The sequence below is a fragment of the Stegodyphus dumicola genome, chromosome 1 (assembly GCF_044657685.1).
Source record: "Stegodyphus dumicola isolate Sdum_Otavi_A_Nest chromosome 1, ASM4465768v1".
NCBI lineage: Eukaryota > Metazoa > Arthropoda > Arachnida > Araneae > Eresidae > Stegodyphus > Stegodyphus dumicola.
In genome coordinates, this window is record NC_140768.1 from 129,607,983 (window position 1) to 129,634,439 (window position 26,457).

A 26,457-nucleotide genomic window follows, 5' to 3' on the forward strand; every position below is an offset into this window, starting at 1 on the left:
TATGCTCACAAAAAATCAAAATATAAAATATGCAACTAACAACACATTACTTATGTAAATGCACGAAAAAACTTGAGGGCAGAGAGTGAGAGAAAAATTGAGATGTATTCAAAATGAACGAATGAATCAATATCTTCCCTGTGATGAACAGTCCTTATTAAAATCTGAGGGAGGGGGGATAAAGAAATCTCTCTTCACCATAATATCAAATTGCAGAAAAATCTTCATGAAGGTTGTTAATATAATTACTCAGGTTTCTGTTGTACTTGAAACGACAATTATTTAAACACTATTGCTGGAAATTTTTGCTGAGCTTGTTTAAAGATTTTATGCAGGATGAGTTCATCAAAATTTCTAAGAAGAAAGTTGATAGTACAGAAAATTCTTTTATACTTAAGATGAATTGCAGAAGAAATTTTGAATTATTAGTAGATGCCTGTGAGGAAATGAATAAAGACTGTCAATAATATCTTTTTTAAAATAAGGCTTATCAAATAATTCCGGGAATTTTGATTGTAGCAAAGTAGTGTTGATAGAAGTTTTTACTTTCTTGCTTTTTTAATACCTCTTTGTGCTTTCTTGCTGAAAAGACCGAGCTGTTCATAAACTGCAGCATAAAAATCAGATTTATTATTGAGTTTAATCCATATGGATAGATCATTCTATATTGTAAAATATAGAGAGATTCCTTAAAAAGTCTCTTTTTAAGATTAGGTAGAATATATAAGATCTTAACAGCTATAATGTTGAAATCATGAAATTTAAAATGTTGTAGTTCCTAGGTAGTTGAATTAATACTCTTTTTAAAAATTGTAAACTTTTTAATGTGTGGTCTATGATTACTGATTCTTATATATTAGTAAAAAGTGTGTAATTAATTTCTTTTACTTTATTTGACATTGGAATTTTTACATATGGAAGTGTTTCTGCATATTTCATTAACAGATCTCCTCTGCATTGAGGAAGAGTTCAAAATTTTCCGGTAAACTATTATAATTAACTTGTTTCATAATTTTTGTATTTCCCATCTCTATAATTCTTTCGGTTTGATGACTATTGGATGAAGTTTTACGTTGGGATTTTGGATTTTACTGGTTTTCAATTTTATTCCTTTCGTGTCTATGTGCATTAGGTTCTGAATTTCTTATATATATATAATGTTGTATGATCTTAAATTCATTTAGTGCGAAAACAAGTTACTACTACTTGTGTAATTGCTGCAAAGTAAGTTAATACAGTCAAAAGTCGTTAATCCGGACTCGTCGGGACTTCGGAGATTCCGGATTATAGATCATCAGTTTAAATCTGGTAAGATGGCATGCAGAAATTATAAAATTAAAAATATGAAACTGTAATTTATGAAATAAAGAACAATTATGATCTAAAGGGTATCAAAATTTACAAAATAAATAAATAAATAAATAAAAATAAAGAGCTTAATATTTATTTGTTTACTTTATTAAACATTTCTTTCAATGTAAGTTGTTTCGTTTTCAATAACCTCTGGGTCACTTTCTTCTTATTGGAAGCGAATTATAATGACGAGAAATTTGATTTAAATTATATCAAAGACGGAGTACATCGAGATGAAATACTACATTTAGTAAGGAATTATACGCCAAATAAAATAAAAACATCTGCCCTGAAGATAAGGATAGTGCTGACAGATTAACTTCCAATTCATTGCGCGCCGCGGCGTTTCCCCCTTCCCTCCCGCTGCAAAACAGCGTGAAATTGATAAACAGATTTTGGAATGGTTAGAGAAACGAAGGAGGATATGCCTTTATCCATTTTTTGCAGCAATTCCACTTTTTGTTTAATGGACTTCGAAACATACTTTCACTTTGTAGATTCTTTACATATTACTAAATATATATCGGAAATTCTACTTGACATAATCGAAAGTTCAAGCTTACTTTTATAAAATTGCTCTAACAGTTTGCAAAAAATAATAAGCCGGATCCAATTCGAAGATTAAGGAACAATGCAATCTGCAACATTAACTGAATTAGATAATTTTAGCTTAGCTTATACCATCCGTTATACATTAAACGCGCAAGAATAAACATATTTTGCGCATGCGCACACGCATTTTCGCAGCCGTGAAGGTCTTACGCGCATGCGTCAAGGCGACGTATGCACAGAAAGTTTGTAGCTTTGAGGTCCGGATTATGGGTGTCTGAATTAACGACTTTTGACTGTAATAATTTATTTCCTAAACAATATTGATTAATTGATTATATTATCTCCTAAGTTTAATTAAAGTAGAATTATTTTAAAAGAGTGAATCCATACCGGTAAGTTATATTTTGAAAGATGTTTTGAAGTAACTTGAAAGTAATATGTTAATAATGTTTTAACGGGGACTGGAATTGAATAATTATGAAGAACAAAATTTCAATTGTAAAAGGAAAAATTAAATTAGAAGCATGTAATCATTGTCATTGATCGGAAATTAGTTGACTTTTCAAGGGGAACAAACCAACTCCTGTTCAATGAACAATAATCAATCAATAAATACGTAAATACAAAGGTGTTTCGTCTTTACTCGAGTAATAAGGTTAAGCCAAACCGGCAATTCTAGTCAGGCCAAATATTTCCGCCAATAAAAGGGATTATGAACCAATGCTGATACTCGAAGAACTTATTCTTATGAAGCATTTTAGCCAATTCAATTTTGAGTGAAAAGCAATTTCTGTAGAGAAATCCGAAAAAACTCGATTAACCGTCCCCGACACCCTCGTGTTTATGCATTTGAGTTCCATATTATTTGTAAAAATTAAACATTGGAAATTGTCATTATGAAATAGAATTCAAAGTATAAAGTTGAAATAAACATAGAAGATCTCCTAAGTTTAATTATAGTAGGATTATCTTAAAAGAGTGAATCCATACTAGTAAGTTATATTTTGAAAGATGTTTTGAAGTAACTTGAAAGTTAATCGTTAAAAATGTTTTAACGGGGACTATAATTAAATCATGAATAACAAAATTTCAATTGTAAAGGTTGTAAGAACAAACGAAAAAAGACCAATTTAGGTCAAAATTCTGCGCATTGTGCTGCAAAATTAAGGAAATTAGAAGATAAATTTTAGAAAGCTTGCCAAAAAGTTACCAAAAACTGTGGCTCCGAGAAAACTCCAACATAAGCATATATAGTTACTATGAAAAGTGTGAAAGAGGAGGAAAAATATTTGAATATTTACAATTTAAGTTAACATATTTAGTATCTATGAAAATGGTGAAAAGGAGAAAATTTTTTTTTTAATTAATAAAAAATTATTTTCTAAACTAATTAGGAATTTTAACATAGTAAAAATCAATTGAACATGGTGAAATAATTGGCTATATGCTCAATAAAAAGTTAATTATAAACACAGAAAAATACTAATCAATTGAACAAGGTAAAAAACAAAAATATTAAAATTAAGAAGCAGAAAATGGTTAATTAGCCCAATTTGAAGCTCATTTTTGCTTTTCAAGAGAAATTTCTTTAAAATGAACATCAAACTAAGCTAACCCCATTACACGTTTCGCCGAAACAGACAATTGAAACTTTACGCGACAAATTTTTAATGGATTAAATAACCTATGTCTAAAAAACTTTAGTCTCAATTCTCTGTTCCAATTTCTCTCTCTATATATATATATATATCTATATATATCTTACTGGAAGTAATCACAAGTGGAACTACCTATCACAGATACATAAATATTCAATATCATCTTTTAGTGAGCTGAACAACACTTTTAACGATTACAAAAACAGTGCCAAAGAAGGAAAATGACTTGATACAGAAAATTTCTCAACAGCAAATTTAATACTGCATTTACTTTCAGTAAGTAAGTGATAAACTACAATTTCTCTAATGTTATAGAACTTTGAAGAATGTTGAAATATATAATAATAATGTTGTACTAAAAGAAATATGAAACCTACGATAATTTTACCGTCAAACATATAAAAATTGTGTCAGTATTTAAAAATTTTTTTTGACTTAATATTTGAAATGACTGTTGTATTTACAGATACAGTCAGGTATATTTTTCTGAAATATATAAATAATAATAATAATTAAAAATTTTGCATTTATTTGTCCCCTTACTGCAGAAAAAGAAAGCAAAATACAATTTAAAAATTTTCAAGCCTACTTTAATCGAATAAACTACTGCAATAAATGGGTTTAAAAGAAAAGTAAATGAAAGTTAATACAGTCAAATATCGAAAATCCCCCGACCTGAAATCCGTGTTGCGTCTCAAAATATAAACATTTAGTTTATAGGTTCCGGAAACCGCAACATGGAGTACAAAATATAGAAGAAAAAATACGTACTGGATAATGATGTCATAATTACCAAACAATAATGAGTCATAGCAGAAATACCAAATTATTGACATCGTGATAAGAATTCCCCACCCCCTCCAATCTGCATCGATGTAAAAAAGCAGACGATTAACTCAACTTTTCGAGTTCACGCTTCCCGTTGTACTTTCTGAGCTTTGTTATTTCACAAGATTGTTTAGTGATGTCGTTTATTATTATTATTATTTTTTTTTTTTTTTTTTTAATCCGGATACTTTGTGGATAAATTAAGAATATTTTAAATTTCAGTGCTTATTAATATAACGACAGATAAGAAACAAACGCACTTGTGATTTTACAGCTTGCAACGTTGAAAAACATAAAAACATTCGATTGACGGCAATGAAAAAAAGTGGAAATTCTGCTAAAGATGGAGGCAGGTGCTACTGCTTGGTTTATAGCAGAATCGTATGGAATTGCCATACAGACTGTGTATGATATACAGAACAATAAAGAAAAGCTGTTAAAATTTCACAGCAACAGTGATTCCAACACTGGAATCCGAAACTGGAAATCTTTACACGAGGCGAAATCAGCAAACCTCGATGCCGTCTTGTACGAGTGGTTCCGGCAGCGGCGGAGTGATGAAATACTTATTTACGACTACTCCTGAGAGAAAAGGGGAAGCAGATTCATGCTGATTTAAAAATAGAGGAACCTAATTTAAATGAACAATATAATATAATCAGTTTATATATGTAATAATAATTTAATCCATATAATTAATTATTGTATTAATGTATATAATAATTTAATTAAATGTATCTAAGACACCTTATTTACTTTGCACTTTGAGTTTGAAAATTATTTTTTCTGTCCTGAAATCTGCAAAATCCTAAAATCCGCACAACCTCTGGTCCCAAGCGTTTCGGATTTCTGGACTTCTACTGTATCACTGAAGTCACTCTTGAATCTTTATCTCTGCTTTTAATTACAAATGTTCAAAATACTAAGGAACTTTTCCGTTTCGCCAGCACAAATCTCGCCAAGCAGACTTTGTTGGCAACAGCATACAGTATGCACATTAAAAAAATGTTAACAAATGCTAGTTCTAAGAAAAGAAGGCATAAACATTTTAATATGGTTTTAAAATTTTGTTAAAAGCCAATAAATTTGTAAAAAGACATTAATTCAAGAATTTACTATGCTTTCATGGTTCAACATCCTGATTCGCCGGTTCATATCGCGTAACCCCAAGTGATCTCACCTCGCGTAAACTACACGGCAAAAATCTAATTCTCTCAGTAATTATCTACATTAATTTCAAGTTAAATCTTAATTTGGAGTACAAGTTTAAATGCAAGAAATTTTTCAATTCGTACGAATAGCTTACTCAGAAATTATGTAAAACCGCAGTGTTTTACTTCGCTAGTACGGTCAAAAGTCTTTAATCTGGACTCGTCGGGACTTCGGCGGTTCTGGATTATCGGTTTTCCCGGATTATAGATCATTAATTTAAATCTCGTAAGATGGCATGCAGAAATTATAAAATTAAAAATATGAAACCGTAATTTATGAAATCAAGAGCAATTATGAACTAAAGGGTATCAACATTTACAAAAAAAAAAAAAAAAAAAAAAAAAAAAGCTTAATATTTATTTGTTTACTTTATTAAACATTTCTTTCAATGCGTGCATGTGTAAAGCATACATTACGCATAGTCAAAATTAGAAACTTGAAACCAGAAAACTATTTGATGTGTATTCGTGATATTTATAATGACGAGGAATTTGATTTAAATCATATCAAAGACGAAGTACATCGAGATGAAATACTACATTTAGTAAAGAATTATAAACCAAATAGAATAAAAACATCTGCCCTGAAGATAAGGATAGTGCTGACAGATCAACTTCCAGCTCATTGCGCGGCGACGTTTCCCCCCACCTCCGCAGAGCAGTGTGAAATTGATAAACAGATTTTTGAATGGTTAGGAAAAAAGGATACGCCTTTACCCATTTTTTGCAGCAATTCCACTTTTTGAGTGATGGACATCGAAACATGCTTTCACTTTCTAAATCCTTTGGCAGCTCCAGAATCGGAAATTCTTTTTGACATAAACAAAAGTTCAAGCTTACTTGTATAAAATAATAAACCAGATCCAATTCGAAGATTAAGGAACAACGCATTCAGCAACATTAACTGAAATAGATAATTGGATAATTTTAGCTTAGCTTATACTGTCCATTATACACATTAAACGCGCATGCGTAAAAGTATTATGCACATGTGTAAATGCATATGCGTTTACGCATGCGCAGAAAGTTTGTAGCTTTGAGGTCCGGATTATAGATCATTCCGGATTATGGACATCCGGATTAGCGACTTTTGACTGTATGTTCTCATTAGAATTGATGAATTTAACCTTTGATTTTGCCTTTTCTATATTTTTGCCTTTGGGTAATCTGTGTGATTGCATCCTAATTGACTTAATTACTGCGAATGGTCTTACGGCATAAAATTTAACTACATTGTAAAAATTCTATGTAATTGTATGCCAGTATTGAAAGAAACAATCAATCTGATAAGAAATGGCTGCGACTTGTTTTGAAAATGAGGCGTAAAAGGTTAACAACGAAGATATTACATTTGGCATCAGTTATACCATTATTGGCGACTTTATCGTTTGCACCGGCAAAAGGGAAAAGTACTAATACTAATATATCTCTCAGCATCAGCCCTATTATGAAGGCTCTGAATAGATGCCTTTATGAAGATTTTGCAACATAACATTACTTTAAGAATATCTATGATATCAACATGAGTGCCTTGAATGATCACTGTATGAAGTTTATGAAAATGATTGTATCCATCAATGAGCAAGTCTTTTAGAATATTTTTAAAATTTAATTCATTTTTTACAAACTCTTTCTAGTGGCCACTCTTCAGCAACTGCTGTGAACACTGCCTCAAACCAACATGATACTCAAACACTGCATCACCAGATGGTTTCTTTTTCCAACCTGTAATTTCATAGTATGGTTAACGAGGAAAAACTATAGCATTTATTTCAGATGACGGGAGGTAAAAAATAGTATGCACCATTAAACATTTAGAATGAAAAATCGCTATATTTTAAAAAAGTGAAAATTTTCACTAGCCGAAGAAACATGAAATATGAGCATATACCGAAAACCTTTCTATTTTAAAAGCGACAGTAGAAGAAACACATATATGCAGACTGGTAACAATAAATATCTCTTTCACATGCGTAGATCGAAAACTGTTTCTCGCTGTTGCAGAAATGCAAAAAAAACCATACTTTCCTCAATGCTGCTACAGAAGACAAGTGCCTAAAATAATCTCCAAATATGCTTAGAGAATCAAAATCGTAAAAAACAATCTTATATTTAGCGTAGGTATAATGAAACACTCAATCGATTTCGAGGGCAGCTAAAGGTCCCTCCTCATCAGGAGAAAGAAATACATAGAAAGAAAATAGGAATCACAGAAACACGTGGTGCTTATCAGCACTGCATGTGGTTATAACTAGAAAACTGTTATATCTAGTTATAACCACGTGCAGTGCTGATAAGCACCACGTGTTTCTGTGATTCCTATTTTCTTTCTATGTATTTCTTTCTCCTGATGAGGAGGGACCTTTAGCTGCCCTCGAAATCGATTGAGTGTTTCATTATACCTACGCTAAATATAAGGTTGTTTTTTACGATTTTGATTGTCACATTAGCGTGTTTCTCTTCTAGTCTATGCTTAGAGAATTCATTAATTGCATTAGCTAGCATGTACAGTACAAAATGTGATACCTGAACTCATCAGGACTTCTGCAATTCCAGACTTGTTTTCAAGTATTAGACCATTAATTCAAATCTTGTAAGATGACATTTAGAAATTATAAAATTAAAAATATGAAATAATGATGTATTTATGGCCATAAGGGAATTAAAAATTTACAAAAGAGACTCAATATTTGTTTATGAACCATTTCTTTGAAAGTAAGTTTTTTTTAAATGCTTCACTTTCTGTGCTAATGCTTACTCTTTAATTCCACAGACACCATTTCTTGTCCAATAACAAAGTTCAAGTGTTTAAGTTCTGTAACTGATGCATTGCTAATTCCCAATAAAGAATCAAACAAAATTTTTACATTCTCAAGCTTTACTCATGCGCACTTGATTTTTCCCTCCCACAATAAAACATGTGGAGAGAGCCGATTCTTATTTTCACTGCGGCACTAAATAAAATACCTCATTATTGAAGAAACAATTATTTTAGCATCAATTTGCGTGATCAATAATTTGGCTCTGTAGCTGCATTTCTGCCTGGCTTACATATCAAACTGAAACATTCTACATAGAAACATCGTTGAATTTACACTACTAATAGTTTACATTCCTGACGCCAACCTGGCGAATCATTATTTATTATATTTTGCTTTCATCACCCCATGTTTATCAGCATATTAGAACTTGAGTAATAACTCATGCAGCGATGCCTAAACATTTTTTATATTAATAATTCAATAACAAAGAGCATGTTGACATTATGCTTGGTGATGTTACTTAGTTAGTTAAATGCACTAAGAAATGTTGACAAGAAAAAATTTAACAAAAATTTCTTTTCATATGCTAAAAATAGATTTTGTTCATGATACTTATAGGCCAAAATATTACATTTAGTGCAATTTGTATTAATAACTGATTTGTTATTCACATAAACCCAGAACCAGCGCTACAGCTCGTATGGCTGAATTTAGGGAAGACAAAATTTTTGGAATTCAGAGAAGCACCGACCAACAAAATTAAGGGATGAAAAAATTTTGAGAGTTTAAGGAAAGCACTCGGACCCGAAATTTAAAGGTGGTAAAAGTGCTTGACAGCAGAATTTAGGAGCCACGGAGACTGCATCTAGCGGTAAAATACCTAGCGTTGGGCCTCGATAAGCCTTAAGTATATGCAGAAATTTATTTATTAAGGACTCAGATTAGTCTTAAGCATGTACAAGAAATAGACGTGGGTATAAAAAATAACTAATAAAATTCAAGCTAGTGTGTGATAGAAGCAAGACAAAATTTAGCGGAACAACATGTCTTCTGTTGCCAATCTCATGGTACATAGCCAATAATGTATAGAAGACACTATTAAGCAAGGCTAAAATTATACTTTACTGATTCCGAGGAATTTCAGTTAATATAGCAGAGTGTGCTGTTCCTTAACTTTTTGAATTGATCCAGCTCATTATTTTTTGTAGGCTATATTACAACAATTTTATGAAAGTTAAAGTTTGAACTTATGATTACGTCAAAATAATTCTGGAGCTGCCAACAGGATCTACAAAGCGAAAGCATGTTTGATGTCCATTAAACAAAAAGTGGAACTATTGCAAAAAATGGATAAAGGTATATCCATCTCAAAATCTCGAGGAGTATGGCATGGAAAAATAACTGCATATGACATAAGTAAGCAGAAAAAGGAACTTTTTGAACTTTGGGGGGGGGATTCCAACACCCCACTCTAATTGAAAACAGGAAAAATTTAACAAATTGAAAAATTATTCATTATGCTAAAAGTGATGATTGAATGGGTCAGACAGGGTCACAGCGAGGGCCTGCCATTGAAGGGTTCAATGCTAATGGCTCAAGCCAAACAATTTCATGAAGAAATGAACTTAAAAAATGAATGCACATATTCGACATGTCGCTTAACCAAATTAAAAAATCGCCATGATAAAAGGCAACCAAAAATTTCAGGTGAAAATGCTTCAGCCGATACTGAAGCTGCTGAACTATTTGCAGATGAATTCATTCAACACATAGTGCAAAGTAATCTCCAAAACAAGTTTACAACCCTGATGAAACTGGTCTTTTCTATCTGCGAACTGGTACCGTGAAACACCTTGGCAACCTCTACAGAAAAGGGTTCAACTGGTGTCAAAGTTTGCAAAGCAAGACTAACAATTTTAGTATGCACAAATGCTGCAGGAATGCACATGTGTAAACTTTTTGTAATCGTAAAAAATACACGACCTCAAGCATTTAAAGGAGTAAAGATTTTCCTTCTTATATATTGTGCAAATAAAACAGCATGTATTGACACAAGCGTTAATGCATGTTTGGTTTGAAAATCATCTCATACCCGAGGCTCTGCAACATTTGAATTCAGTTGGTTTACCTAATGACGCAAAAACTACCCTAAATGTAGACAACTGTTCGGCTCACAATTTAATTAAAGATTTAATGAAAGATAATGCATCCGTACTATTTTTTTTCTCCAAATTGTAAGTCCATCACTCAGGCTATGGATATTGGAATAGTGCAAACGCTGAAACGCAAATACAAAGTAGCATTTTTAAAAATCCATGTAAAATTTCCTGAATAATGGCAAGACTATTCAAGAATTTTTTTAAATATTTGTGCATAAAATCTGCTATGTGGGGCATCGCAAGACCACGGCAGGATGTGTCGCCAGATACTTGGCATAATTGGCAGATACAGTACAAAGTCTGAAATCCGGACTCGTCAGGACTCTGGCGATTCCGGATATTAGACCATCAGTTTAAATCTAGTAAGATGGCATGTAGAAATTATAAAATTAAAAATATGAAATCGTGTTTTATGAAATAATGAAGTATTTATGATCTACAGGGCATCAAAATTAAAAAAAAAAAAAAAAAGATTAATACTTATTTGTTTACTTTATTAAACATTTCCATCAATGTAAGTTGTTTAAGTTGCTTCGTTTTTAGTGATAATACTTTCTTTAATTTGATAATACTTTTTTTCTTTAGTTCTGTAGACAGACAAAATCTCTTGTTCAGGTACATTGCTGAAGTCCTGTAACTGCTGTTTCGAGAATTCCAACTAACTTGTCAATCAAAATTTTCTCATTTTCAGTAACTTCTCTGTCACTTTCTTCATTATCGGTAGTGGTATTTTCTGGATCTAGAACCATACTACAGATTTCGCCATTCATTAATTGATTGATGATTGAGAAGCATTGTCATCACAATGAAAAACTTCTTTTATATCACCTTCATTTATTACCACTTCTCCACATTTCTTTATAAAATCCATTAATTGGAAATTTTCAACTCTGTTTTGCGATATCTGAAAACCTTAAAAAAAATTAAAAAAAAAAAAAAAAAAGGCTATCCTCATCAAATTTAGCTAGCCTTCACTATATATATTCGGCTATGCATTGTGAGCTTGGCGACTAACGACAAGTTATTCTGTTAACTTTTATCTCTCTTTTAGTGCACACTGAAACAATTAAGCTTGAATTGTATTAGTTATTTATTATACTTATTATAGTTATTTATTATACTTATGTATATTTCTTGCACATGCTTAAGGCTTATCAGAGTTCTGAATAAATAAATTCCCACATATACATAAGCCTTATTGAGGGCCAGTGCTAGATATCTCACTGCCTGATGCAGTCCTTAGTGGTTTCTAAATTCTGCGACTCCACGCGGCCATACGAGCCCTGGCGCTGGTTCTGGGTTTATGTGAATAATAAATCTTACTTTTAATTCCTACAGCCGTAAATGCAATCCGAGTCTATGAGTATCATCAACAAAATCTATTTTTAGCATATGGAAAGAAATTTTTGGTAAATTTTTCCTCATCAATATTTTTTAGCGCATTTAACTTAAATCTGTAATCATCGCCAAGCATAATGTTAACATAAAAGGTTACCATATTCCTTTATTATTCAATTACTAACATAAAAAAAAAAAAAAAAAATTGTTTAGGTATCACTACATGAGTCATTACTTATGTTGTCATGTTTTGATAAACAAGCAGTGATGAAAAGAAAGTATAATAAATAATGATTCGCTAGGCTGGTGTCAGATCAACGATGTATCTATGTGGAATGTTTCGGTTTGAGATTACGCACCACCAGAGCCAAATTAATGATGGTACAAATTTATGATAAAATGATTGTTTCTTTAAAAACAAGGTATTTTATTTAGTGTCGAAGTAAAATTAAGAATCAGGACTCTCCAGATGTTTTATTATGCACGGAGAGCGAAATCAAATGCACATGCATAAAGACTATTACAAAAAACGTTGTTGGTGGTTTTGAGATCATTCCGGATATCGGACATCCAGATTTCGGACTTCGTACTGTACTTAGTACGAATAGAAAGTGCCTGGCATAATTTATGGTCAGGATTATGAAGATGATAGCTGTGAATATTGAAGGTTTTCGGATATCTCATTTTCGGATTTCCAATTAATGGATTTCATAAAGAAATTTAGAGATGCGGTAATAAATGAAGATGATATAACAGAAATTTTTAACTCCAATGAAACCCCGCTCATCAATCAATAAATGGACGGCGAAATCTATAGTATGGTTTTAGATTCAGAAAATACCACTATGATAGTAACAAAAGTCACAGAGAGGTTATTGAAAGAAAAAAAAAGATTGATAACAGGTGTGCCCAGAGTAGGATCACTGAAACACTAGCTTGACTTAGCAATTACAGGACTTGAACAACTCAACTTTGTAACTGAAGAAGAAATTATGTCTGTCTATAGAATTAAAGGGAAAATATTAGCACAAAAAACAAAGCAACTTAACATCGTATATTGAAAGAAATGTTTAATAAAGTAAAGAATAAAGCCTTTTTTTGTTGTTGTTGTTGCTTTTTGTAAATTTCGATACCCTTTAGATCATAAATGCTTCATGATTTCATAAATCACGACTTGATATCTTTCATTTTATAATTTCTACATGCCATCTCACTAGATTTAAACTGATGATCTAATATCTGGAAAAATCCTAAATCCGGAATTCCCAAAGTCCCGACGAGTCCAAATATTGGACTTCGTTTTAGTTGTAAATTTTTACCTTGACATATTGCCTAAAATCGAACGGCAAACATCAGGTGTGCCCAGAGTGGGATCACTGAAACACTAGGACTAGACGACATTATCTTTGTTTCACTGAAGCTCTTCAGTGAGCTCATTCACAATAGAAAGGTGGGTCCATATCTGTGTTTCATCTCCCCCCTTCAACTAAGAAACTCTTGGTGTGATTTTTTCAAGATCAGGAGTATATTTATCAGTTAGCTGTTTGGTTTTTCATTACAGCAGTTCTCTTTCACTTAAAGAAGCTCTATTTATAACTTTTATTAGCGCTCTATTTTGATAGTTTTCAGTTGTGGAAATTTATTTAATTTCATTTTAGAGTTTATATTTTTTAATTGTAGATATAATATTAGTTTTTTTTTTTTTTTTTTCTGATTTTTAATTGTTTTGCAAATACATTGTAGAGGGTTGACCATTTCTGAAGCACTGAAAGTGCAACACGAATTGCCTTCAAAAAGTGAATTTGATACGGATCCCGGTAGGTGTGCAAAACACGCAATGTTGGGTTGTGCTTTTTCAAAGGTGATGTCATTGTCTTCAAAAAGTATCACTATGAAAAAAAAAAAGGGGGGGCGGGGATAAAAATCTATATATAAAATCTAAATAATGTAAATATCTACCCAAGTTAATTTTTTTCATTTATATGCATGCAATCATCATATAACCAAGAGCTCTTTTGGGGACTGCAGAGCAGCAGGTTTCCCCGTGGCACACCCTGGGTAATATTAAATCTGCTACTGCAGGGATGTCAAACTCATAGGTACACTTGGACCAAACAAACAAGGTTTAACTTTAGGCGGGCTGCCAAAAAAAAAAAAAAAAAAAAAAAAAAAAAGGTCAATATTCCTAGAAACGTAGATTATTTCAAATAATACAATAATAAACATATATATATATTTATATAGAAAAGAAGAAGAAAAATTCAATGTTTACGTCCTGATACTTGACATCTCTTCTCTGCTTATATCTTTCCTATTTCGGAAGAAATTTTGTTTGCAGTGATAACTTTCAATGCTGACCCAAGGTGAGCATCATTAATACGGTTTCTAATAGGAGACTTATTACCTTTCATGACTGAAAATAACTGCTCGCACCGATAAGTGCTACCAAACATGGAAATAATTTCATATGCGAATTTTCGAGTATTTTCAAACCTGGCTGGTAAATATTTGTAAAATTCAGGCACGCCCACTTCAATGAATTTTGCTTTCAAATTTGAGTTGCATTGAATCTCGATCACCTCCATTTGCATATGGCTGGGTACTGAGTCAATACTTATTAAGACAATTGAAGAAAACAAAAAAAATTTGTCTTCGAGGGAACTAAAATCATTAAACTTCGTTTCAAATTCAGTTGTTAAATTTGCAATTTTTTCTGCGTATTTTTGATGTGAACAAGTATCATCTAAACTTGATTTGTTCATGCTGCACGTCGGGAAGTGCGTCAAATCTTCATTTTTAAGTTGTTTTTCCCAAAGAACTAGTTGACATTTGAATGCTTTAATTATGTCAAACATGTTCGTAATGATATGATCTTTTCCTTGTAACGATAAATTTAAATCGGTTAAGTGTTTGATTATATCAACCAAGAAAGATAAATCTTGTATCCATATTGGAACGTAAAACAAACTTAAGTCTTGATTTTTCGTTTTTAAAAACTGACATATTTCTTCTTTCAAATCCCAGAATTGTTTGAGAATCTTGGAGCAAGATAACCAATGTACATCGGTATAGTAGGACAAACACGAATATTCACTATCTAACTCACTTAAGAAAGCAGTGATTTGATGCTGATTTAAACTTCGAGATCTTATAAAATTTATAACTTTTTTATATATGACAAAACATTCTCCATATTTATTACTTTCGTGCATAGAACTTCTTGATGTATAATACAATGCATATGATGAATGTTTGAAGCGTGAATTTCACTAAGTTTTTTTCCTAGTAATACTACGAAGCCCTTGTTTTTCCCGATCATTGATGGAGCGCCATCTGTAGCTACAGAATTTAATTTTGCCAAAGGTAGATTGTATTTCTGCAGAAGTCCAAAAACACAAGTAAATATATCTTCTCCTGTGGTAGTACCAGGCATCGGTATTAGTTCCAGTAATTCCTCAAAAATGTTAAAATTCTTGTCACAAGAACGAAGAAACACTGCTAATTGAGCTTTGCCACTAATGTCCGTGCTCTCGTCACAGGCAATGGAGAAACTTTCGAAACTAGATGATTTTGCTTTGATCTGATCACTTAAATTCACGGCTAAATCAGTAACTCTTTCCGCAACTGTATTTCGAGACAATGAAATTGATTGAAAAGCCTTCACATTTCCAGGACAAACAATTTCTCCAGCTTTCATTAGGCATTCCTTGATGAAATCACAATCAGTAAAAGGCTTCGAATGTTTAACTATCAACTCGGACAAGACGTAGCTTGCATGTACCGCCGCTTCACTTTCTTGTAATACTTTACTAAACATGGACTGTTGCTTTTTCACTCCTAACTTGAGCTCTTTCAACTTTTCTTCTCTCATTAATCCTTCGTAATTGTTATATTTTGATTTGTGTTGTTCGTAATGACGTTTAATATTATATAACTTTGGTACATTAATAGTATTATTACATATCAAGCAGATTATTTTATCTTTTATTTCACAGCAAAAATATTCTAATTCCCATTTTACTTGGAATATTCTATGTTCGTCAGCGATTTTTCGTTTAATTTTACTACCACTTGGTTTTGATATAGACATACTGAATACAAAGGGCTGGAATAAACACGGTTAACATTAAAAAGTTAACAAAAATTTATTCTTTCCACAAGAGATAAATCAAAATGCTGAAATATTTCTTCAAAAATAGTCTAACAATATCACAAAATGTCAAACGTTTAGCAAAAATCAATTCAAAACAGAGAAACTAATTCTATCTCACAGCGAAATCGCTACAAATCAAGCACAGCATTAAGTAAACAAACAGTTCGCTAGAACTACAGCTACTACTGAGATGAGTTGTTTGTTCTCAGCTTTTATAAGCTTTATAATTAATTTCTCGAATATACTGGAAACATCTATAAATATCTGGATTTTTGTGGACGGCAACAGCAATTATGAGATATTTATTTATTAGGTATTAAATGCACGCGCTGTTCTATTTTTAACCTTCCAACGCAGCTGTCTTTTCAAAAATCGTCTGCGTTGCTAAAGCAACATGAAGCAAATCTAATTACAATTCTAAATTTAAAAAAAAAACTAAATAAATAAATAACTATGAAATCCATAACAATATGAATTAAGTAATAATTAATAATAAAGCAAAGTGCATGCACCAATACATCGTACAAAACTATGATTGGAAAACTGAGACCATGAGTTCGGCCACATTTGGCTATCGGGAGATGCGTACAAGTTCTGAGTGCACGTGTCCCCCAAAAGCTGAAGGTAGCTGAACGCAAGCTACTCACACGCATTTGTAATTTAAGTAGTTTGGAGTGTGTGTCAGCTCGCTGTGAGTAATCTAACAACACTGAATAAATTATCGTTAATTACTTAGCAGTAAACATTTCATTTTTTTCTTCGTCGATAGTTATTTTATTATTATATATTATTATTTGCCGATATATTGGCCGGGCCGCAAAAATATTTGTTGTGGGCCGCGAGTTTGACATCCTTGTGCTACAGTATTCAATCTAGAGTCTTAATCACAGGCAAAATCTTTTACTGTATTACACGCTTCCCAGCAATGCTTGCTTCAACATTCTTTTTGAAGCTCTATTCATTCAGTGAGCCCGTTTCGGGCACACCCACAGAATTAAAACAGTAAGTGCTATCTCTACAAAATTTTACCTGTATACTTCTCTAGGCCTAATTAGACTTCCCTTTTTTTTTTTTTTTTTTCCTTTTAAATTCCAACTTTAAAAGATAGCATACTGGAAAGGGTAAAATGCTTGAGATTGAGCATTTCTTCTGTACGTTCTGATTGTGAAAAAATTTTCACTTGAGCATTCTTACAGCATATGCTAAAATTATTAGTCTCAGTTTGGAATCTTTGACACTAGTTGGAGTCTTTCCTGCAGTGGCTGCCAAGGTATTTTGAGTACATATTGCTTAGATAAAACAGTTCCATAAGTGTTATAAATTTGTTATGGATAATAATTTTTCACTATTGATGAGTTCAATAAATTCATCTGCAAACACCCCAGCTGCTTTCGTATCAGCTAAAGCAGAGGTTCCCAACCGGCTGTACGCATACCACTGGTGGCAAGAGAAAAATAGGTGGTATGCAAAGAAGCAATGTATTTTTAATTATTATATTCAAAAATTAAAACCGTGAATCCTCATTGAGATTTTTCTCTTAATATTCGTAAATTTATGCCTTTCTGAGCTTTGCCCAAGGTCAATTTGTCCAATTTTAGCACGAGGCGAAAGATGTGTCTGCATGGCAGTTTTTGTGTTCTTCCGTGTTGTACGTTTCACAAATATTCTTTTAGCCGTAGACATAACAAAATTTGCCATAAACATTTTTTTTAAAAGGAGTGATAGAAATGGATGCTATATTTAATAGGAAATAAAAATAAGTTCCTATAAAAAAGATAATGATATCTCATCAATTATCTTAAGGGTTTATCGATTTATTATCATGTCAGCATTTTATGTTGCCATTTCCAGGCTCATATTGCTCCATTTTTCAATGAGAATCAATTTACTGTCTCTAACAGCAGGTGTTTTGTCTTCTTGCTGCTTTGTAATCCTTACTTTTCTATGCGATTTGAGAATATTGTCATCTGTTTTTGAAGAACTCATAATATATTGTGCATTTACAATACACTCTTAGATTTAAAAAAAAAAAAAAAAAAAAAACGATGCACTATGACGCACCTAGAAGATATAAAGCAAACTGGACACAAATTGATATGCATACAGGTTTCGACGGAATATTCAAAATTTTACATTTCGGCTGCCAATGAATGAACGGTTGTCACTACAGCGCATCTGATCTGCACAACTGGCAGGATATTTAAGAGAAGATATTACGATACCAGGTCATAATTCTTCACAAATTTCATTTTGTGTACTCTGGTGGACAGTAACTATGCCTCGCATACAGATGTGCGAACGATATGCGCAGATGTCAGAATTTGACAGAGGTCGTGTAGTTGGGCTCAAAGAAGCCGGTTGGTCTTACTGGCGAATAGCTCGACATTTGAGCAGGAGCGATGCCACTATTAGACGATGTTGGCAGGAATGGGTGAACCATGGCCACACACAGGATCAAGAAGAAAGCGGTAGGCCTAGAGAAACGACAAAACGTGAAGAATGAGCAATCATCAGAGTGACACTCACAGCTCCAAATGCATCATTATCATCAATTGTATGTGCAACTAGTGCTTCAGTGACCGCAAGGACCATTCATAGATGGCTCATGAAGCCCCTTGCGCCGACTACCATTGACCTCTGTACAACGTCAAGCCCATTTGCAGTGGTGTCGAGTGTTGAAAATATGACCTATTGTAACCTTTTTTCTGCATCATTTCTCCTCCTTGAAATAATTCTAGTTTTTACATAAGGTTTAGTTTTTATTTTAAAGGGATATAGCAATTACTTCTACTTCTTTTTCACTGCCACTGTTTGTATTAAGAACGGACTGTTCCAGCCTAATTAAGATGCAAAACGATACTCGAGGTTACATCATCTGGAGAGCTGAGTCACGCCAACAGCTGATTGGATGCAGTGAGATGATGTCATGTCTACTTCATGTATAAGTATCTCGCATCGCTCTGGTTTAGCCCTTCTTGTTCCTGTTTCATTGCTCCTGGTGTGCCTTTCCAGTGCTCACTGGAAGACGTTATTGCAATGCGTGTCATCCAGTGATAAGTACCGTGGTTCCGGGCCATGATGTTTTTTCCTGGATTCTGCAAAGCGGCAACGATGTGAGCAACTGCCGTGGGCAGCATCCTGTTCAATGGTTCGGCGGCCATAGATCTCAAGTTGCGGTTCCCCGTGGTCAACTGCCGTGGGCAGTGTCCTGTTTCCAAAGTTAAGCGATGTCAAATTTCAGGTTGTGGTTTCCAGTGAGCAACTGCTGAAGGCGGCATCTTTAATATAAGTGTTTTTCAGGTCTAGCGGTGATGTTTTTCCAAGCTGTGATTTCCGGTGAGCAACTGCAGTGACCGGTTTTTACCAATTCAAGTTCATTCAAGGTTTAATTTAATTTTTTAAGTGCCTTCTTGGCCAAAAGCATAGACCTTTTTAGTCAAGGGAAATTCAAATTAATCACATAGTTTTGTTCTGTGTTTTTTGCGAGTAATTGAATGCCAGTATTCATAGATCATGTAATATATTTACTGTATCATTAACAGTGTAATATTTTTTAAAGGAAAAACCCTTGGGGTTAATGAATAGTTAACTAAGTGTAATTTTTGACAATGATTATGTTACACCCTTTAAGTTTCTGGTATTGATCAAATTTACTTATTGTATTTTGATATATATTGTTAATAAATTGGTTAAGTTTAAAACTTTTGTCTTCTATGTCTGTACAGTATATAATCTTAGGGAGCTTCTACTGCCATTTCTGCTAAATGTTTTGATAACTTTAAACTTTGCTTTTGCATCATTTTGGTTATGGGTCCAGCCCCTGAGTTACCTTTAGTGCAGACTTTTGAAGTTTAAATTAATTAAGGACTTAAGACACTGGGGGTGGTTTTTTTATTGAATTTCAAATATGGCTACTGTTAATGTTATGTAAAGTATTGCTAAACTTGATGAATATAACTACTTTACATCGTCTAAAGATATGAAGTTTGTCTTAAATGAGAAAAATGCTTGGCTTTTGGTTAAAGGTATTCAAAAACGTCCTGAGTTAAATGGTGTTAAGGTATTAAAAAAGAAATTGTTGCTGACTATCAAAATAGAAGTCGCTTGGCATTATCACTGATCTATATGAATGTAAGCTCTGAATATAGAACCTTAATATGTTAAATAGATGGTCCTGTAGTTGCATTATATGCTTGCCAAATTTTTTTAGCCAGATTATCGAGCTAGACATATGTCCTTGAGTTTCAGAGTTCTTAGGCTGCTATCACACGTCGGTTTGTTTCGGAAGAACAACTGTTTGGAACAATTTTTCTGCTTTGTCACAACAGCCAATCACCACAGATCGCTTTGGGGTTAACGCAGGGGAAACTGATTCCCCATTACAAACAAGCTGATAGCATTCGAAGCTGATAGCTGATTGGTTGAAAACAAACAACCTGCAATTTTTTTGGAAAGGAAGGAAAAAGTCGCGCGTCTTTCTTTCAATAGTAAACCAGGCAGAAAAATTGTCCGAAACAGTTGTTCGTGTGGAACAAATGCCGTGTGATATGGGCCTTAAATTGTAAAATTAAGCCAAATGAAAGTATTAGTTTCTTTTCATCCAGATTAAAATGCATTACTGAACACTTGGCTGATATTAATCAAGCTGTAAGAGATGTCTATATATGTTTTCAATTTCTTAGGTTTCTTCCAGAAAAATATGATCAGGTAGTTCAGAAACTTTTGAGGTGGCCAGATGAAAAATTTATATTTAAAAATGTTGAACTGGAAATACTTGCAGAGGAAACACGTCTTAATTTAAGGGATGTAGATAGGGAAAATTCTAACAAGACTATAGAAGTTCAAAGTACTCACTCTGAATCTAAATTTAAGCAGAGTAAAGGGTTGAAGTGTTATAAATGTGACCGTTCAGGTCATATACAAAAGTACTGTAGAATGAAAGGTAATTTTTCCAGATCAACCTTGCCTGCTTCTTCTGTTTCCTCAGCTGTATCTAGTGATAATAAAACATCACCTAAACATAAGTCTAAATCCAAGTGATGTAAAGGTAAAAATAATTCCATGCTCAGTCCTTTTTCATAGCTCAAGCTAATGTTAACTTGAGGAAAATGATAACAGTTGGATATTTGATACTGCCGCATCTCATCACTTTTGTAAAAATCATGAATTATACGATACTTTTTCTCCTGCTGTTGATGGGGCAACTTTTCCAATTCATGGGAAAGGCACTATCAATATGAAATTTGGAGATGGAATCATTTTGTTTAAAGATGTTTTATACTCACCTGAACTGAGACGAAATTTAATATCTGGACCTAAGATGGATATCAATGGAGCAAGATTTTAAGGTAAAAATGGGCAAATTACAATTACTCATGATGGAAATGAAATTATTTTTAAGGTTAAGTTGATAGGAGGTAATTATCACATATTCCCGAAAATAGCGAAAAAGGGAGGCAAATCTGTGAAATTTGAAGCCTCCATAGTTCAACATAACAATAGTGAATTATGGCACGGTTGGTTTGGCCATATAAATTATGGTGCTATTGTCAGGACTAGTAAGAGACATTCAGTTTGAGGTCAATTTGCTTTATGAACATTGCCAAATCAATAAGCAAAGACGAATTTCCTACAGACCTTTAGAAGGTATTCAAGTGAAGAAACTGCTTGAAAGGGTTTTTTCTGCGTATGGGGAGCTATTAACATTCAAGATAGGAATAGTGAACGTTATTTCGTTTCTTTAATTGACGAATATTCTCCAAGATATGCAAATGAAAGACAGTATATAGTTAATAAATGTGATTAAAAATATTTCATATAAAAATATACCTAAATCTAATAACTTCCCATATTCATATCTAAAATGAAATAATAACCTAACAAACAACATACATGACAGCACTATTTAAGAAAAAACATGAACTAGTAGTGTTTGAAAGTATTAATAGCAGTAGGAAGGTAACAGAACTAAAATTTCCAATTAATAAAAAAATATTTGTGTTTTTTTAAATAGTAAGCAATTAAAAGTGCAATAATTATGGATTGCAGTATTTACTAGTAATGCTGATGTTTCTTAACACCATTTCTTTTAATCATATGTAAATGTATTTACCTATTTTTAGTTTCTACATTTTATAATAGTGCTAGATTACAATGATCATTTCAGGCACTTTTTATAATCAATAACTTTCCTTTTGATACTGTACAGAAATAATTTAAATAATATAGTATACGATAGTAAGCTAAGTACGTTAAAGTAAGCTCTTCGTTAAATAGCACACAATGAAACATTTTGTTTCTATTTATTATGAATTTCTTTGTTATTACAAGCACATAAAATGTAAACGAAGAATATACTTAAATTATGAATATACTATACTTAAATGACTTACTTAATATACTTATTTAAGTATAATAAATATACTTAAATTTAATAAAGAATAAAACCTAATTTGAAACATTCCTTTATTGAGATAATCTAATAGACATACATAACGGCAATATTAAAAAAACCCGCGAATTACACAGTGTTTGGAAGAATGGATACCAAACGACAAGTAATAAAACTGCAATTTGCAATCAATAAAAAAATATTTAGTGTTTTTCAATACTACACAATTAAGCATGGTATAATTATAGATTACAATATTTCATAGTAATGCTAATGTTTCCTTAACACTAGTTTTTTTATTATATGCACAAAGTCTGAGCACCAACCTGTATCATGAACACAATAATCAATTAATATGAATGATATACGCTATAGCATTTAGGACGTTACAACCGAACCCGTGTATCCAAATATTGCACCCCTGGAGTCACTGAAGATTGGAAAAAACCACAATATAATTTTAATCACCGGAAAGTCAAAAAACACCAAAACAGTACACTATTTAACTGTACAGATGATGTTATCACCTTGCAAGCAGATATTCACAAACAAAATAAGCAGAAATTCAACATTATGACGAAGATTTCTCCACAATTCAAAATAAACTGCTATCATTATATTTTTGTACGTCGTTCCCTTTCTGTATTGAAGCTCTCAAGTATTTAATTCCGAAGATGAATTACAAAAGCATGAAGAAAATATTCCTGAAAATAAGATGCAGTCAAATTATCGCGCAGTTACTAACTTGTTCGAATTTGGCAGATAGCCAAAGCGCGCAAGCCTCGAGCTCAGATGTTCGTTTTCATAATCATCCAGTAAATATGGAATGTCAAACAGCAATTCAGTGCAACTTTTCAGCGATTTATTCGACTGCATTAAACCTTTCGACAGTTCTTCGGATAATTTATTAGAATTTTTTTAAATGGCCTTGATGAATTATTTCAACTGAATAGAATTACGAAAAATGCTCACAAAATACGAAATTTACAAAAAAAACAGTTATCGGGCTGGCAAAAACATTTGTAATGTAAATGTCACCAAATCCCCAGTGTACCGTAATACTACGATTAAACCAAGCATTTCTGAATGTAGGGGGGAAACGTAAAAACATAACAAACAGTTCATCAGAATTTTGATAGGTAATGAATTTCGTATTTTTGTTCACAGTTTATCTCATTTTGATGTCAACATTTATTAGTAATTTATCAAAGCCATTAATTTTGTCGTTTTCCATTAAAATTGTTATTATATCTTTCTCCTTTTACATTAATTTTTCTGTTCTGCTTGTTCTCACCGTCGATGAGTTTTCGGTCATATATATCGGACAGACGTTCGTTTTCTCAGAATTCTTAAAATTGCCCTACTTTTTCCCATGTATACATCTTCGTGAAAATTGTACTTTTTGCTCCGTATGCGGTAAAATGTTTCATATGTCAGCATATTAATTCAAATAAATTCGTCCTTACTTCAGAAATAAGAAATAATAAAGTCATATTTTAGCAGTGAAATAATTGCTAACGTGATTTGCATTGATTTTGGAAATATAATTTTTTTAAATATATAAAATGCATAACTACTTATAGAACATAAAATGCAACTTACTTTATTTATTAGTTTCATTTTAAAATATTTTGCTATAATATTTATAAAAAAATATTTTAAGTATTAATTATTTTTCAAAATTTTAAAAAATAATTTAGCACGTATTTTTAGTACTAATTAAATTTAATAATTCAAGTATATATATATTAGATTTATATTTCATTAGATGAATCTACCTTAGATTAATATATTTAGATGAAATAAAGCAATGAAACATTGCAAAATAAATCTTATGCGGATTTCAGATTCTTGAAAGAGCAGATTTAGTCTCTTTTCATTCTAAAAGTAACGCTGATTAACTATGAAAAAGATGCTAAAACGACCACATCTAAAAGCGATCATATCATGACGTTTCAACGATGTCGACAAATTGCCAAGATGCAACGGCAAATATTTTGCGTCTTCGCAACATTGTAAAGACGTCGTAAAAGTTACCACGACCACTTTGCAACGCCAAGTGCTACTTGGGTATATTGTGTATTAATGAAAAAATAATTAAACAAACCCAGATTTGCAAAATGGAAAAAGGGCTTGCATTGACTAAGCGGAAAAGTGACAATTCACAGGTGATGGATCCAGGACCATCTAGTAGCACTAAGAACATTGAAAAGAAAAATTGTTTATAGAAAATATAATGAAAGTTATTTATCATTTGGGTTTACTTGGAATGGAGATAAAATGGACCCTCAACCTCAATGTGTTATTTGCGGTGAATTATTATCCAACCAAATTATAAACCATTGTTTCTTAAAAGACATCTTGAATTTAATCATGCCAATTTAAAAGAATAAATCTGAAGAACATTTTAAGAGGATATATCGGAGTTTGAAAATAGTAAACACGTAATGTTAACGAGTAATGCTCGTTGTTTTGTTAATTCAAGTGGTAAAGTTCAAAAATAATACACAAGTAATGAAAGGTTTTATTACTTTAAGTGAAAAAACTTTGGAAGCTAGTTACCTGGCAAGCCTAAAAATTGCTAATGGAGAAAACCTTATATTACAAGCAGCTGGAGATATTGTTTTAATGTTACTCAACAAAACAGGCGGCTAATGAACTTAATAATATTCTGTTATCAAATTATACAGTAAGTTGACGAATTCATGAAATGGTAAATTCCATAAAAGACATTAAAAAAATAAAACACTGTGGTATTTTGTATTGCAATTGGATGAAAGTACTGATATAACAAACTTTGTTCAATTATTAGTTTACATATGTTTCAAAGAAGATAAATTACTGAATTATGGAATTCACATTAGAAAAGCAAAATAAAAGGAAGATATTTCCGCTCTAAAATTAAAAACACTCATCTTATTTGTTACCAACTTGAATATCCAAAGCTTACATTTAAAATTATATCAGATTTCAGAAAAAAATACATTTCAGGCATGTAAGCCATCAATGGGCTTAAAAAAATCGTTATTTAGTTAGATAATAAACAGACGCAAGTTACAGATACAGCTTATATAAAACTCATATCATTTATCATAATTTGTCACCTTGCATCATCATTTATCTGCTTTTAAATAATGACACACAGCATGCCTTTTTTTCAATGTCATGCATGATCCTGGAGCTTAGAAAATATTCCACTTCTTGTTGTCCCACAGAAGGCAGGTACCAAATATTAAAACATCTTAAGCATGAAACTATTAAGCTCATTTTGTGCATATTGTTACTAAAGCTCAGGAAATGACTAAACTAATTTTCTGCAGTTTGTTATTAAAGCATGGGAAATAACAAAATTAATTTTTCTTCATATTTTAACATGGATTATTGCTGGGTAGAATGTGATGATGAAGAACTGTGTGTAAATAATTTATAGCTAAAATTATTTCTACAAGAATGGACTTATGGTGCTAGTGACGACGAAATCATACATCATACTAGAACTTTTTATCAACCAAGAATTTCAATCAGTTCTGATTCTAGCCTGGATTCGAATGATTCTGATTCTGAAGAAGAATGGTTGTTATTAGACAATCCACCTGTCTTGGAAGAGTTTTTAGGCTGTTCAGGAATAAATAAAGAAAAAAAGAAAAAAAAATGTTCTGGATAATAAAATACAGTATATACACTGGTGTGCAAAAATTAAGGACGAAGTCGAAAAATTAGCATATCAGCTGAACGAAGAGGCAGAGCGGACAGAAAGACCAATTAGGAGATTAAGTAAGGTGATGTACGGTAGCACATGCGCAGATATGCAGGTAGATGTAATGGGAGAGTGTCTGAGTAGTATAAAGCATGTTGTCGGTGTAAGATCAGTATTTCTGCCAAAGAGATTGCACGCCGTATAGCAGTTAAAAATCCCACCGAGTTGCTGCCTCAGCGAGAAATGGCGAATAATCAATCTGCCAGACGACATCTGGATGCTTTTACCCGAGTTCGAATCATTGGGAAGTTGGAGGAAGGCCTCAGTGTGACAAGTGTGGCTGCAGAGCTCGGAA

At 32.3% G+C, this 26,457-nt stretch overlaps 1 protein-coding gene across 3 annotated transcripts in view; it reads right to left on the minus strand.

Annotated features, from left to right (window-relative positions):
• LOC118197251 (uncharacterized) overlaps positions 1–26,457 on the minus strand; it is a 205,292-nt gene that overhangs the window by 82,117 nt on the left and 96,718 nt on the right. The gene's annotated exons all lie outside the window — the stretch shown is intronic.